The sequence below is a fragment of the Sander lucioperca genome, chromosome 5, assembly GCF_008315115.2.
Source record: "Sander lucioperca isolate FBNREF2018 chromosome 5, SLUC_FBN_1.2, whole genome shotgun sequence".
Taxonomy (NCBI): Eukaryota; Metazoa; Chordata; class Actinopteri; order Perciformes; family Percidae; genus Sander; species Sander lucioperca.
Genome location: NC_050177.1, coordinates 39848813 through 39865537, shown reverse-complemented (window position 1 = coordinate 39865537; position 16725 = coordinate 39848813). Strand labels below are relative to the sequence as shown.

Here is a 16725-nt window from a genome sequence, read left to right as displayed (position 1 = left end):
AGGTAGAGAGAAGGAATGAGAAGAGGTGGTGAGAAAAGCTTAAAAAAAAGAAGAGGAACCAAAGGGTGGAAGATGATGGAGAGCAAAGCAATAAGAACGAAACAAGGAATCTAGTTGTTTATTAATAAGATATGGTAATAGAGAGAAAGAGGGTTGGCCTTTCCCCCAGATAAACAAACACACATACGCTCACAAACAGCAGAATATAAACACACATTCAGATGTACCGTCTATTATTGGGGAACAAATGTGTTAACCGCACACTGCCTCAATACTGAAAATCTATAACACATTACCTCTCCCTGGGTGCAGGGAGTGGTTACAATTTTCAAAAAATGAGTGTAAGCGAGGCAGAATAGAGAGTGTGTACGTGTGTCTGTGTGTATGCTTTTAAAAGTAGATTTAAGTTTTGTTGCTGTAACAGGACATCTCTGTCATGGGAAACATATAATAGCACTCTGTTGTACAGTTGTGCGTACGCATGTGCGTGTGTCTGTCTGTGTGTGTGTTTGTGTGTGCGCACTTTGTAGGGCCAGAGTGACCAATTAGAGACCCTCCATGGAACTGTTTTGAGTTTGGGATGAAGTAAACTTTTTACACTCGCACAAATCTGTCTACAAATATAGCTACACGTGTTTGGGATCCTCTTAGGAGTATAAACAAGTCATACAAACTGTGTATGCATGTTTTTGTTTTCTTTCTTGGGGTGTGTATGTGTGCTATGTCCTTTATCGCTCTCTTTCACATCCCCTTTCTCTTTTTATGCCTTTATGCATTTTCTCTCTCAGGTTCTCTCTCTTTCTTTGCTCAGATATTGGTTTTGTACTCCTGTATGTAATTGGGCTGTCTCGGCTCTGTTAAATTCATGATATTATCTGATCTCATACATGACATACCAAAAAGTGTGTTGGCCAACCTGAACTCACTTAAAGTCTTCTTTGGGGAAAAGAAGCCTATCCATTGAATAACGGTGTCTGCATAATGGAGCACTACAACATTAGTTCATTACAATTAAACTGATGCTATGTTGGTTTGGGCTGCATAAGCTAGAAAGCCAATTAATCATTTGTGTGTATGTGTGTGTGTGTGTGTGTGTGTGTACAAATAGACTTGGCTAACAGGTTAGTTGGCAAGCTACTTAGCCTTATGAAGCTGTAATTTTAAACTAGATAATCACGGTGGAATGTAAAGACGGGGCAGGGACAAGAAAAATACATTGTGTGTGTGTGTGTGTGTAAGACTTCAACAGATGCAGTATGATTAGGCTGCAGTTTCTGCTAGCCGTTTATCCCTATTACTGCTGCCAAGGAGCTTACCAGCTAAATTGGGCAAATTCTGGTCCCCTAAACAAATTACTCGCTCTATTTGAGAAGGGAAATCAAATTAAGAAATTAGCGCAGATCCAGCACTGTACCACAGCCAGTAATACTATTAGCTCTTAGTTTAGATTTTGTTGTCATTCCATCAGCTAACCTCAGGGATATTGATACATATGGATTACCTTTACCTTGCCAACTGTAAGTATACTCTCACGTTTTTGATTAAATAGCTAAATGTATTCAACCTGCAGAATCTTGTTAAACATAAAGTGGGCCAGTGTGTCTCGCTTTCTGTTTTCGAGCTAAGCGTTATTGTTTGAGAAATCCTGCATCACTCATGCAGCAGAGATGTAGGGTGGCTGAATCTTTACATTGCCTCTGGAGCTCTGAGCAATTACTGTAATTTCAAAGAAAGTCTTCAAGACACATTTAGGTTTGGTAATAATGAGTTTAAAGAACACTAATTGAAAATGGTCCTTGAAACAAAAACAGAAGTGTTACATTTTGCAGGTCCTGCAGGTGAAATGATTTCGGGTCTGGCATTTGCTTGGCCCACACATTACTGCAGACCTTTGAACAAGAGAGGAGGGGACACGTAATGGAGAATAAAAGGATGAACAGAGGAGTAGAATAGAGACTGCAGGTAAGAGGAAAACATTACATAGAAGCATGGTAAAGGTGGGAGAGTGTGAGGGGAAAAAAGAGCAGTAGGAAACAAAGAAAGGTGACACAACAAATGATTGCATCAGTGTGCAAAAACGAGGACTACGCTTATGAAGAGAGATACAGACAGGAGTGAGTGAGAAAAGAGAAATTACCAGCCATATGTCTTCCACTTCTCTCTCTTCACATTCATTTAATTTCTTTTCTTTTCCCTGCTTACATTTAAACTACCATCTCTACCCATCCCTCTTCTTTCTGTCGCCCTCCCTGTTTCTCCCAATGCACTCTTACCTGAACAAGATTAATCGTTCCAGTCGAATCACATTACCTCCCAGCCCAACTCCAAGCTCCCCGTACACACACACGGGGAGATGGATAGAGCAAGAGAGAGAGAGAGATAGGACCTGCAAGCCAGAGACGGAGAGAGATAGAGTATGGAGGGCGGGGGTACTGAGGGAGTTGAATGCATGGATGGTCTGCTCATTAAACTCATCACATTATTTTAGCCCTGTGCTTTATTACACTTAACTGGGACACTAGGCACTCAGTCAAACACACACATTCACACATATTTCTGAACACACATTTATCCCCAACTGCAGGTTTGCCATAATGTGTTTATGACGTAGCATGTTTAATTTGAAGAACGGGATGATTCATGGCCCCCCGATTACGATGCTTTATCATCCTGTGACACCTATGGCATAAGGAGGGGGTGTGCAGGGCAGGAAAACTGTTGTTAATGGGATGCTAATCATCTCATAACCTGGAAAATGGACTAACAAGCACAACCCTTCATGCAAATGTGTTTGTTTGTTTACATGTGCATCTTTATTACTGTTTACGTGCATTTGCTTTCTGTGTGTACGTGCGCGGTGGTGCGGTGTGCACATTAGCGAGCTTTTGTCTTTGTGTGTGTGAGGGTGAGTATTGATCTATCTCTATGTGCTCCATCACCCTGCCAAGCATAATAAGGAAGAATGAGACACTAAGGAGGTGCTCTCCCTCTGCTGATTTATAAAACATATGCACTGAGGTAAACACCTCAATGACTGCAAGGGGCAAGGCTTGCTAAATTAATCAAATTAACATGCTATAGGGAGAATATGTTCTTAGTTATTATGCATATGACCTCTTAAGATATTTTAAATACAGTTCTTTTAAGCTGGTGCAGTGAATAAATCCAGGAATGATCTCTTCTTAGGACAAAGGAAATCGATGTGTAGGCTAAATAGGGTCAAAATAGCCAAGAGTGAACTAGGTAAGACTTTGATATGAATGAGTGTGTCAGAAGACTACATTTCAGTTTTTACACTACTTGTTATGAAACAATCCGATCGCAATTGTTTTGTGGTTCATATCCTGCCATCTGCTGGCTTGACCGCTGTGAGTTGACTCTGAAAGCACTTACGATCTCAGAGAACAAAGTAACACGAAGCTGGGTTCAGTTCACAATGATCTAAAGGTTTGAGACACACAAGAATATATACGCTTTCTAACAATCGCTCCATTCACTTCGATGACGTGAGAGTTGATAGATAAGAAAGGGGCACCAGAGGAAAGCAGTATTGGTTCAAGGTAGCTTCATGCAGATAAATCTTAAGGAAGGAAAACAGTGTGACAATTTATGTTACCTAATGAAACAGATGAGAGAGGTCTTGTCCGGAGTTTTCATAGAATGGAATGTAACAGAAAACAAAGTAAATGGTAATAATGTATATTTATTTGAACCCTATGAAGAATATTTAATAGATTTTTTATTATTTATTTATATATATTTTATCATGCCTGATCAGGCATGTGATACATTCTTAAATGTATAGAGGGTGGTGGCTCTTACATCTACTGTATGTGGCTGCATTTGGTGTTTACTGTAATTCTGAGTTTTGTATTAAGGTGCTTACACACCAACCAGACGGCCGACCGTCGGCAGAAAAGCCAGTCGGACTGATCAGTCGGGTCCCCGAGGTCCAAAAAAATGCCTCAAAACACACTGAGGCGACGCCGACTTGAGCGTACGCTCTGTGCGTGCGCGAAACGTAATACGTCTTCATAGCAGCAGGCGGCGCTTCTCTGTATTGTCTTTTTTCTCCGGAAATTCACAGCCAGACTGTCATGGTGGCTTGTTCAGAATACGATCTCATATTGTACTAAAATAGCTCACCAAAACGTGTTTCTGAAAACATTTTAAGCGAGAAATAGGCCGTGCAGTTGCTGAATCTGTCTTCATTTCAGATCGACAAAGGTCAGTTTAAAAGATTTTCGTCAGATTTTGAGAGGCTCATCCGCTCGCCATTTCCGGGTGAGTCCCGACTGCCCTGTCCCCACGACTGAACATGTCGGGTCGGCCAAAATGAAGGCCGACGGCTCCTCGGACAGACGACGAACACACCGAACAGACTCGAGTCACCGACCTCGCCAGACGGTCCGACGGCCGATAATCAGCTCTGTGTGTCAGCGCCCTTAGGCTGTTGGATGCGCAATATTTACATAAGTCACAACAAGAAGATTGTGATAAGCTGTCAATCATTCATAATTATACTGCATTGATTTACAGGCAGGTTAAGACAGACACTCATTTTGCTGTAGGTGCTGCTGGATAATAATGCTATATGCTCTATGTACAGTTTAAACAAAAATGAATACATAAACAAAAAAATTAGTGCTGTCAAGCCCACCACACCAGCATGTGCTTATGCATGTAAGTCATGTGTGTCTCTCACTCTTGTCCTCAAACTCCCTGAAGACACGAGCTGTTGTGTGCAGGGCGATGCTTTTCATGTGTGTGTGTGGTTTATTTAAAGAAGATGGGGACACTAAGGGTTACTCTGGTCCGATGACTGCTGTCTAATGTGTGAACTATCCTTCTCTTGTTATCTGAAAAAGAAGCAGATCTCTCCACCACCTTCGTTTTTCTCACTCCGTCTCACACTCTCCTCCTGTCCGAGTTGTTTTATCTCTCGCATCGGTATTGGTCATTTCTCCCTTCTCATTCCACCCTAAGCCTTTTCCTCCGCTCCATTTGTCAGCATTCATTTTTAATTCTTTTTTCTCCTTTCACCGCTGCCATTGTTACTGTTTACCTCTTATTTTTCCTTCCTTTACTCCTTGCAGCATACACACACACACGTTTCTCTGTAACTCCCTCTCTCTTTTCCTTCCCTGTATTCCACCTCCGACATGACTGTCCATCTCTGCTCAGAGTCTCATAACCCTGTCAATCAATCAGAACTACTATAGTTTTATATGACATGTGTCCCTGTGTCATTGGCCTGTGATAGACAGGGCTGCACCCACCATGGGCACTTTGTAAAATGAACAGGGCCCTCAGGATGGAAATAGTTAATAATATATAAATCAGATAGATGATGGTATTGCCTTCCGTAATCTCTTCATGTGCTCCCACACAGTACAGTATGTGCTGACTGATGCACTCTGAAAAAGGGTGGATATGGTGGAAGAAAGTTGTGACAGTTTTAGTTTGTGTGTATATACAGTGCTCAGCGTAAATGAGTACACCTCCTTTGAAAAGTAACATTTGAAACAATATCTCAATGAACACAAAAACAATTTCCAAAATGTTGACAAGACTAAGTTTAATATAACATCTGTTTAACTTATAACATGAAAGTAAGGTTAATAATATAACTTACAGAACAACATTTTCAGTTTTACTCAAATTAGGGTGATGCAAAAATGAGTACACCCCACTGAAAGTCTCTGGAGCAAAGCTCAATTTTAGACTACAAATATCTAATTTAACAATCAACCACAGGTGAGTGTAATTATTCATTACACAGGTGTCCAGCAGACAGTTGACTATAAAAGGGTGTTACTTAAAGAAAACCCCTTCCCATTTCATGTTAGCAATGGCACTACATGGAAGAGAAATGTCACAAGAGAAAGAAAATCATTTCTTTACACCGCAAAGGTGAAGGCTACAAGAACATCAGCAAAGCTTTACTTATCAGTCAGAATACTGCAGAAAAAGTGGTACAAAAATTTTAAAAAGATGGAACTGCAACCATCTCACAGAGACGTCCAGGTCGTCCACGGGAGTTAACACCTCGACAGCAGCGTCTTCTGATGAGAAGGGTCGAAGAAAATCGGCATGCAAGTTCACTGCAGTTATCTAACGAAGTAGAAAGCCAAACTGGGGTGACTGTTTCCCGTGACACAATACGGCGTACACTGCAGAGGAATGGCATGCATGGGTGCATCCTAAAGCCTCTCCTAAAGCCCAGGCACAACAACGCCCGCCTAGAGTTTGCCAGGGCCCATGCTGACAAAGGGGAAGCCTACTGGGACTCTATACTCTGGAGTGATGAGACCAAGATAAATGTTTTTGGAACTGATGGCTTCAAAACTGTATGTCGTCACAAAGGTGAGGAATACAAAGAAAAATGCATGGTGCCTACAGTGAAACATGGTGGTGGCAGTGTCCTTATGTGGGGTTGCATGAGTGCTGCTGGTGTCGGGGAGCTGCATTTCATTGATGGCATCATGAATTCACAGATGTATTGCTCTATACTGAAAGAGAAGATACTACCATCACTCCGTACCCTTGGTCGTCGTGCACTTTTCCAACATGACAATGATCCTAAACACACATCTAAGGCCACTGTTGGATTTCTGAAGAACAGGGTGAAAGTGATTCAGTGGCCAAGTATGTCTCCTGATCTGAACCCAATTGAACACCTATGGGGAATTCTGAAGAGACAAGTTGAGCATCACTCTCCATCCAGCATCCAGTCTCTAAAAGAGGTCATTGTTGAAGAATGGAAAAAGATTAATGTAGCAAAATGTTGCCAACTTGTTCATTCCATGCCTAGAAGACTTGGTGCTGTGATTAAAAATCATGGAGGCCATACAAAGTACTAGATGTAGTAGTTTTTGTTGTGGGGTGTACTCATTTTTGCATCGCCCTTATTTGAGTAATACTAAATAAAATACTTTCATGTTATAAGTAGGGATGGAAGTAGAACACGGAAGTAGTAGTGGCACTCCAAACCCAGGTTGGACAAACTTTGCTACAACTTTGATGTAACTGTAGTTGTGTTCAAGCACAGTTTTCCTGGGCAGTGTAGAGATATTGTCAGTTTCCCAGATCTCAGAAATTACTTTGGTGAGTTATCAAAACCAGTAGAAATAGTGGGCAAAACTATGAAAATACAACCCTGTATCCTCTTCTGTGTAACTTTCTGTTTATATACTACTAATTTGCAACAGTAAACACCATTTGAGAGAAACACCACCTCTACTTTTTAATCAACTAATTGGGCAAACATTTGTAATGAATGTTTCTGCCAAGTTCCAAGTTGTTCATTTGTTATCTGCTCTTGCAATCAACATCCACTTGTAGAAACTAAAGACTGGTTTAACTTTCTTTATGGTTGTGTATAGGTACTCAAAGCACTCTGTTAAGGTTAGGCAAATATTGTGTTCTTGGTTAAATACTGATAAAGTCATAAATGACTTTAAGCATGACATAGGACATGTTTATTTTATTAAAATTGTATCCAAACCACAGTCTTCTAGTAACCTTAACCAAAGTGCTTTTTTTTGTGCAAAAACCAAAACACGCCGTTCAGGATGTGAACCCTGAGGCCTGTACTACGAATCAAGATCAACATGCCCTGGATTGATTGCAGTTCACTAACCCTAACAACCGCGGTCCCGCATAACCTGTGTCACGACGGTGGTTAACAACTAGTTCAATCAACCCAGGGTTTTCCAATCCAGCGGCGCGTGCGTTCACATAAGAGAGGCGGTGTTTGCACAGCACGACCAATTGTAAACATCTACCAGAGACGCATATTTTATATAAGAAGAGCAAATTATAATTCTACATAAATATGAAGAACACAGACACGGTTTTGCAGGCAAAACGCAATACAGTCGCTGCTTCCTAAAACAGGAGGAAAGCTGGCAAAAAATAGCCGACGCTGTAAATGCGTAAATCACAACGCTTATCAATATCTTCCCCATCGGTCAGGCACAAGATCTGACCATAATTACACTTGTGCTTTCCATAAACTGCCGTTGCTTTAGCCTATTATTTCAGTTGCAACCCTGGCATTGGAAGCGATCGTGAGAGCAAATAAAATATATAAAAACATAATTCAAACCGATGTGCGCATTGGCAACACACGGCTCAAGATGCCGATAGCCTATATGTAATTCCCTCCCATTAAAATCTATATATTTCATAAAAATACCCATCAGGGAATGTTAACGGGGTTGACGGTCTCTAAATGTTTTAACTTTTATTAGAGCATCCCTCTCTCTCTCTCCCTATCTCTTTCTCTCTCTCCGCGCACTGAGCTCCATCTGATCTTCTAAGAACGGTGATGCTGTTATCAATCGAGTATTGATTGGTCAGTAGGCGGTGCTTTTACACCAGTTGATCTCTAATCTCCAACATAACCTGCTCCCGACCAGGTTAGGTGTTCAGCATAAGTTACCACGGCGATTGAACCCGGTAACAAGTGATCCACCGTCGTGATACAGAAAACCCTGGGTTGAACCTGAAGTTACCTCGTTAACGCCAAATCTTGCTTCGTAGTACAGGCCTCTGGTCTCTGGTTTCATAGTGCTGCGTTTTGAAAGTCTGATATCCACCACAACCACCTTCTAATGGCTTGTGCTTGGAACAAAAATGTAGCACTCACCAAAATCTTGGTGATGATCATTATCCTGGCAGTATTTGGCAAAACAAATGTGTAAAAAGAGCAGAAACCATTAGTCTGTTAATTTACTGTATCAACACAGTTGTTTGTCTTTTTTCATTTTGTAAAGCAAAAACATTCACTGATTCCAGCTTCTCAAGTGTTGGTATTTGCTGCTTTTCTCTTGCTTTGTATTACTGTAAATTGGGTTTTGGACTGTTGGTTGAACAAAAAAGCAAAGGTCCTTGTGATGGACATCTTGTACTATGTCCTGACATTTTATAGACCAAACGATTAATTAGTTGATTAATAGACAATGAAATATTTGTAAGATGCAGCCCTACGAAAATAAGAGTCAAGTAGTTTAAATAGTTTCACATTGTTTGACCACTGCAGGTGATTTGATTGTTTTGGTCTCTGTTGAGGTATTTCATGTTTGACTTTGAAAAGTCTCGAAGTGCTGATTGTCAGACCTTTTTATAGCCGACAGATGCTGGTAATTTACACTAGATTTAATATGATTCACCATTGTAACAGTGTTTGCTACTGCTAAAGTTACAGGTGCATTCAAAAGAGTTAAAATGCTTTACCATGATGTCTTTATTTTGTATATTCACTCATGTCAATGTTAAAATGTGTCTGCAGTTTATTCCATTTTTTACTATTACTATTTTAAGTCACATGTATTTTTTTTTACTCAATGTTGGTTTAAGTTACTTTACTTAACTTTACGTAACCATGCAGGCTTTTGTTGCTTTTGACTACAGTTAACACTCTTGACACAACAATCTGTGTGTTGGAGGAGTTACACAGAACACAACATGTTTTAAGGGTCTTAAATTACCTATGAAATAGGAGGTAATTTGCAAAAAAGGGATGAAACTTGCACTAGATTTCCCCAAAGTCATATCTGAATATGCATTGCATTCCAGCTATATTATCATAACATGATGATTGCTTCCTGCACATACAACTGTAATTCTAATTCATGTATGACTGAATGGATGGTTTATGTAAACTAGCTCCTGAATTATTCATGGTAAAGATGCCTGTCAAAGGCTACATTTTCTGCTGTGTGTTCGTTTGTGTTTATGTGTGTGCACATGAGTGCATGTCCATGTGTGTGTTTGTGGTTTTGTGTGAACTCGGTCACTGTGCGTGCGTGCTTATGTAAGCACATGATTGACTAATGCATGTGTGTCTGTCGTCAAATTATTGTCATCAGCTCAGGATAGTCATTTGGGCTTGACCTCACGTAATAGGGTTTGATAGCCAGTGGCTAAGACAATAATTACCAACACACATACAGCCTGTATCAAAGCCAGCTGCCAAGAATAAAAATAATTTTAGAGCTGTTGTTACTAAAGAGAAGCAATTATCTGCACACAATACTGGGCACAGAGAAGAAAAGAAAAAAAAACAGAGGAAAGCAGGGAAACCTTTACTGCAATGGGTCAAATATTGTCCTCTGTTTAACAAAAGGAAGGTTCATTTGTGCTGATATTAAAGGCCTGAGCTGAATATGTAATAATAAAAGTTCAAGGTGCGACTTGGTTCCCATCCCTTACTGCATTTCCGATGCTGTGGTGAGTCATCTTCTCCCTCTTTTTCCCTTCATTCGCCTTCATCCTCTCCTCTCCTCTCCTCTCCTCTCCTCTCCTCTCTCAGTAGATGTCACTGCAGTTCCACCACCAGCCAGGTGAGCGGTTGGACTGCAATGCATCCTGGGACACAGAGACCAGCAGGTGACGATAGTGGTGACGAAAGGGATTCTAGGGGAGGGGAGAGGTGTAGAAAAGATATAACGAGGGGAGGAAGAGGGGAAATAAATGGGAAGGGAGGCGGGTTAGCTTTCATTCCGCCTTTACAGGTAGCTCTGGCGGGTAGCATTGGTGAGAATCTAAATAAGCCTACATTGTTTACATGCATCACATGCATATCCCAGCCTTAACATGTACATATAAACACATATACAGTCGCACACAGGTGCATGCCAGAATGATCAAGAACAATGACCCATAAACAAACGCACACACCCATTCCGGAGATGCAATTAACTGTCATGCCCCCATCTACTATCAGTTAGTAATAAAGAGATAAAGTGTTGTGGCATCAGGGGAAATGTGAGTAAAGATGGAGGTGTTGTTGACTTGTCTCTGTCAAACAGATAGCAATCTGCCAGCTCTCCAGTGTTCAACCACTTCCCCTGATAGGAGCCCGATGTAATTACTTTATTTAGTATGGGAAATAAAAAATATCACTGCTCATCTAGTGACATTTCAAGTAATGTGTAGTAACTTCATGTGTTTTTGGCAGGTTGGTTGTAGGTTCAAAAGTATCATCACCATCATATTTGTTAATTGTCATCAACTTAGCTCATTTGTAATCAAAAGAGCACATCCCTGCCATTTTCGTATTTGCTTTTTAATTAGTTTTACTTATATTGAGCACTTTTAAAATGCTGATGTATCTCAAACTGTAGATTATTAAACCCTGTGTGTCTAAAGGCCGGCCTGCTTGAGCAGATCCCTAGTGGTTGATCCAAAATCTAAATAAAAATAACATGATCTGGCCTTTGCTACCAGGACTAATGGCATATGTTACTTTGAATTTGCATTTATATTTACAGTATGTAATCCAAAACAATTACAATATTTGTATTCAAATATAACCAGATGTAGGTGTGTTTCAAGGTGGAATACTGGTGTCTAATACTTAACTACTAGTACTAATAGTAATAACAACCTTAAATATTGAAAAAAACCATATTATGAAAAAATCACTTTTTCTGGGATTTGGGGTGTTATTTGGTGTCTCTGGTGCTTCCACACACATACAAACTTTGAAAAAAATCCATCCATGCTGTTTAGAGTGAGATACAGTTTCTGAATGTGTCCTGCCTTCAGTCTCTGGGTGAGCTGTTCAAAATCGGCACGGCTTGTGACGTCACAAGCCGAAACGAGCAGGCTAACCGCAACCATTAGCTCGTAGCGTTAGTGTTAGCATGCTAACGCTAATGCTAACGCTAGCATGCTACCTCGTTCTCAATAGCAAAGCACTGCTACAACACACACAAGTTCACCATAATCTACAAAAGAACTACTTACATGTGCGCCCTCATTTAGAAGTCTCCCAGCTAATCCTGCCTTGTAACTGACCGAAGTTGTAGAAACAGCCTTTCTTTTACTGTCTATGGAGCTAGCTAGCTGACATGATCCACATCTGAGCTACTGGGCATGTGCAGTGCAATCAAAGATAGTACAGAAGAAGAAGAAGAAAAGAGGTCTCACTCTGTAGCTAAAACAGAGACCAGGTGAAAAGAGGAGCTGCAGCAGTGAGAGAGAGCGGTGCAGTACAACAAAAATATGGTGTTTTTTGAAAATTAAACCATGTAAACCTATTCTGGTACAACCTTAAAATACAATTATGAACCTGAAAATGAGCATAATATGGCTGCTTTAAACTAGTTTAAAATGTACACGTAGACAGTGACAAGATAGACAAGAAAATGCTGAGATCAGACTACATAATATTTTTGTCTTTTGAAATGGTCACTATGTCAGATTAGGTGATCATAGAGTCATAAATTATTGCTGCGATGTAGCTTTGATTAGATCCCGACCAATCATAGCTTGTCATCTTGTCTGACTTGTACATAGGTGATCTGTAAGATGCCAGGGACCGACATTATTGCTCCACCTGACAGTACCTACAACACATATATCTGTATAAACACATTTCTTTTGTGTGCAGATGGTTACGTCACAACCACAGGTGTGATTATTTTTGTAAACCATGCCAAAGGTCTAAGGGTGAAAGTCAAATAGTTACAGGTGCACATTTTTTTTTTTTCTCCACATTTGCAGTTGTTCGCAGAAGAGTACTCCGATGGGCCAACATCACTAAACATATTCAAGAAGTTGTCAAACAGGTAAGAGTATGTTTTTTGCTCAACATATGGTCTAAATAAACAATCAAATTGTTTGTCCATGCCCTGTGGGACAACACTCAGAAGTGGTTTCTGATTTGATGTCCCTGTCAGCACAAAATCATTTGTCTTGTCTTCTAAAACAGTTCACCAAATCACTATTAAATAATATGAATTGAAAAATGAAAAAGTAATTATTTTTATAATGTGACGAGGCACAAAATTAATTTATTTATGTTTAGGGAAAGATCATGGTTTGGGCTAAAATAAGTACTTTGTTAAGGTAAGGGAGTCATGGTTACAGTCAGTGATGTAGTCGTTTCACCAACTGTCAAGTCCGAGTCAAGTCTCGAGTCCCCAGTGTTTGAGCCGGAGTCACCAAAGAAGAGTCAATGCGCAATTACCTGAGTTTGAGTCTGACTCGAGTCACAAGCTCAGAGAATAGGACTCGAGTGATGGAGTCATCACTGCCTGTTAGATATAAAAGTAGTCAGAAACTTCATCCAACTTCTGAGTCCTATTTCATAAATCCTCGAGTCCGAGTCCAAGTCGAAGTCATCAGTGGGTGAGTCAAAGTCAAGTCACAAGTCCAGAGAATAGCGACTCGAGATGGGCTCGAGTCCGAGTCCAGCACTCACATCTGTCACTGGTTGCAGTAATAACCACACGGTTAAGTCAGGGAGAGGTCGTGATCATAGTGAAACAAAATATATATTAACTGTCAAATTGAAACGGGAAATGTGCAGCTGTCTCCCGTCTTAGTCTGATGTTTTTTTGACCCATTAATCCACCCTGACCTCTTCCTTACACAGACTTTGTTGTTCATTACTACTTTGAACCTTTGCTCCTGTCATAATTATTACAGTATAACATCCCACTGAAATTGTATTTTATATGATTTTATGTGACAAATTGATTGATTGGTCAATGTAAATGTAATGTATGTATGTAATGTAAATGTTATTTATTATCACAGTACACAGGATGGAACGAGCAAGTGTCGTTCATATGCTAATTTTTTATTACCGACACCCTATACCTGTCAGGTCGGGCCATCATCAGGCTGAAACATCATTTGTGCTCTGCATAATACTGTTTTCACATGCAGGACCAACTGTATCTTACCTCTTTGGTTGATCAGCTTAACTTAGCAGCTGCATGCTCGTTGTCAAATCAGATGCTCTATTTAAATGTTCTAATAAATCATGCTGGTACCGTTGCATCAGTGTTGAGTTTGCAATCCCCACTGCTAACAGAGTGAAGTGTGCTGTTTTTCATTATTGCTATTTTGGTATTCTTGTATTCCATAGGGTAACAACTTTAGGCCATACCACAGGAGCTGACACAGACCTAAATGTATTCACTGATAATATATTCTCAACACCTGTATGGTTTGATGGATACCTCTCACTGGTGAGAAAAAAAATCTAGGCCAATCTGTCCAAATTTAATTAGCGCTAATGAAAAATATATGAATATCTGAATTCATAGTAGCTCACCTGGTTGAGCGTGTGCCCAATATACTAAGGCTCAGTCCTTACCGCAGTGGTTTGAGTCCGACCCATGGCTCTTTGCTGCATGTCGTCCCCCCTCTCTCCCCCCTTTCCTGTCTTCAGCTATCCTATCAATTAAAGGCCACGGTTGTGTACGGATGTGTTCGCTTTTAATGTGCAGTTTCTCTCCTGTGTAAATCCTTTTCAAGTATATGTTGAGAGAGAGAGAGAGAGAGAGAGAATGGATTTCCTTCACTGCAAGTGTGAGTCTGTGTGCGTGAGTGCATTGAGTGTGGTTGTAAGCATTCTCACAGTTCAGGAGCAGACAAGTGGAGAGGAGCATTAAACGCCCTCTTCCTCCACTAATCAGGGATTAGACCGTGTTTAAGAGCATAAGAGAGAACCATAAAACAAATGAGTGTGTGAAAGAGGCAGTGGAAAACGCCTATGAGGAAATGAAATTAATGGCTGTTTGGTGTGAGTCATGTCTCGATGTGTAGCAAGCCAGCTTTTAATGTCCTTGGATTTCGCAGTCATTCACAGTTTCTTTTGTTTCTTCTTACCCTTCACATTGGCCTCCAATACACTACAGTATTACTTTTAAATTCCTGAAATGTACGGTGTGCAAAAGTGGAATCTAAGCATATACACATTTTATTTTACTTTTTGCCTGCTCAGTGATTAGTAATTTTTTTATTTTTATTTCAGCGGCCTCAAGTGACTTGTGCTATTGTGTGTGAAACAAAAAAACATTCATCTAATCACTCCCTCCCTAAGGCTGTGTTCAGACTGACATTTATGCAGCCTCCTCTTCTTTAACACTGCAAGGGTAATGATGCAGAGGACTCTGTCAGAAAATGCAGGGTTGTCAAGCCAAAACGTTTTCTTAACATTTGCTGCAAAGCTATCCAGCATCATCAGGCAAACCACTGTGTTGGCTAATCAAGCATGCACGTGCAGCAGCTGCCTTCCAGCAACATCACTGGGCTGTGAGGCAATTCTGGAAAAGTGGCTACACTTGACACACGTGATGAACAGTAACTTTCCCCCTTACACAATCATTGCAAAAAGAATGCCTGTAAAATGGTGAATATGTCTTTATGAGCATCACAAACACCCTAAAATGACTCTGAATTATCAGAATTGTATCCATTAGTTTATAGTCTGAAAGAACCATTTCAGTAGCCTAAGTTATGGTATGCTATTCATGAGCCAGCAGGAAGCCACCTGCTTGGCCAGATGATGTCTCTTATGTGCATGCTCTTAACTGGCTAAAAACAGACAAGCCCAAGTCTGAAACAAATCAGTGTCAGGTTATCTTCATTCGTCTATAGATTGTCACTGCTATACCACAGAGTTGTGAATTCCTCCCTTAGAATATTATAAACTGCTTTTCAGTGTTTTGGCATCTGATCAAACTGTAAAACTCAGGGATGTTTGACTCAAACGGCCTACCAGGATCGTTTCATTGTCTCATCAGTTCCTGAAGCAACACGCCCCCAACAGAGCAGCTACTTGTGCTATTTTTGGTCTGAATGTCTGCAAAGTCTCACCTAGAACAAAACGGATATCCTGCCATCCGGCTGGCATTGCAGGTAATGCAAAACTTTTTGGCAACATATTTCACTAATGATAGCTTGACACTACTGGGAGAAAGGTGATGCCATTTTTGTTGCACGTACATAAATAGAGATTTAATGAGAGGTGAGAAAGAAGGTATGAGAACAGAATGAGAGAAGCAGGGTAAAGATAAAGTGTGTGAAAGAGAGAGAGAAAAAGATACAGGCAGAATTTAAAGGAGAGAGAGAGAGTGGAGGAAGGCAAGGAAGGCAGTCTTCCTGGGGATGTAGGAATGATTAATGTGAAGCTGTCAGAAAGGTGGAGAGGGGAAACCACAGCGATTGGGGAAGAGTCATGGCCAGGTGCAGAGTAAAGAATAAGAGAGAGAGAGAGAGAGAGAGAGAGAGATGATGGCATGGTGGCATGAAAAGGTTTCATGACAGACTGAAGAGAGGGAGAAAGAGCAAATGTGTGCAGGGAGAGAACAGTGAAAGCATGAAAGGGGTTTCAGGAAAGACTGCTTAGAGGGAATGAGAAGAAGAGAAAAGGGGGTGAGAGAGAGGATGGAGGTGTGAAAGAGGATTTAGCTGAGAATACTGAAGCAGAAAGAGAGGCAAAGAGAGCAATATAGAGACAGACGGGGACACCAAGAAAGAAAGAAAAGACATGGTGCTACCTGCTAAGATGAGAGACCAGTGATAGTCTCCTAAGATTTCTTTATGAGAGTGTGTCTTTATGAGAGAGAGAGAGAGAGAGAGAGATAGAGTGTGTGTGTGTGTGTGTGTGTGTGTAAAGAGAGAGAGAGAGAAAAATCTGAAGAAAGATCAACTCTGTGAGCATAGTTAGCATATGTTCTTTGCATCATCTAGCGATGGCCTGATTGTTAAGCATGATAGTGTTTGTGTTTGTGTGTGGCACCTTGCCATAAATCCCACCTCGCTGTGAACCAGGCACTACATTGGTCTGCAGCTGCAGTTATTGTTTAACTTCCCCTTCGACCTCACTCTGCTTTATTGCCCTATTCCATCAAATGGCTTGTTCTATTGTGCATACCTGTCATGGTGTGTGTCTTTGTGTGCGAGTGCTTGCATTGT

General features: G+C 40.7%; 1 long non-coding RNA gene across 1 annotated transcript in view; it reads left to right on the top strand.

Annotated features, from left to right (window-relative positions):
* The first annotated feature begins 10314 nt into the window (after positions 1 to 10314).
* LOC116045597 overlaps positions 10315 to 16725 on the top strand; it is a 37471-nt gene continuing 31060 nt past the window's right edge. The window contains exons 1-2 of the long non-coding RNA XR_004103966.2: positions 10315 to 10395; positions 12527 to 12581. This is a non-coding gene — a long non-coding RNA (uncharacterized LOC116045597). The remainder of the gene's footprint in view (positions 10396 to 12526; positions 12582 to 16725) is intronic.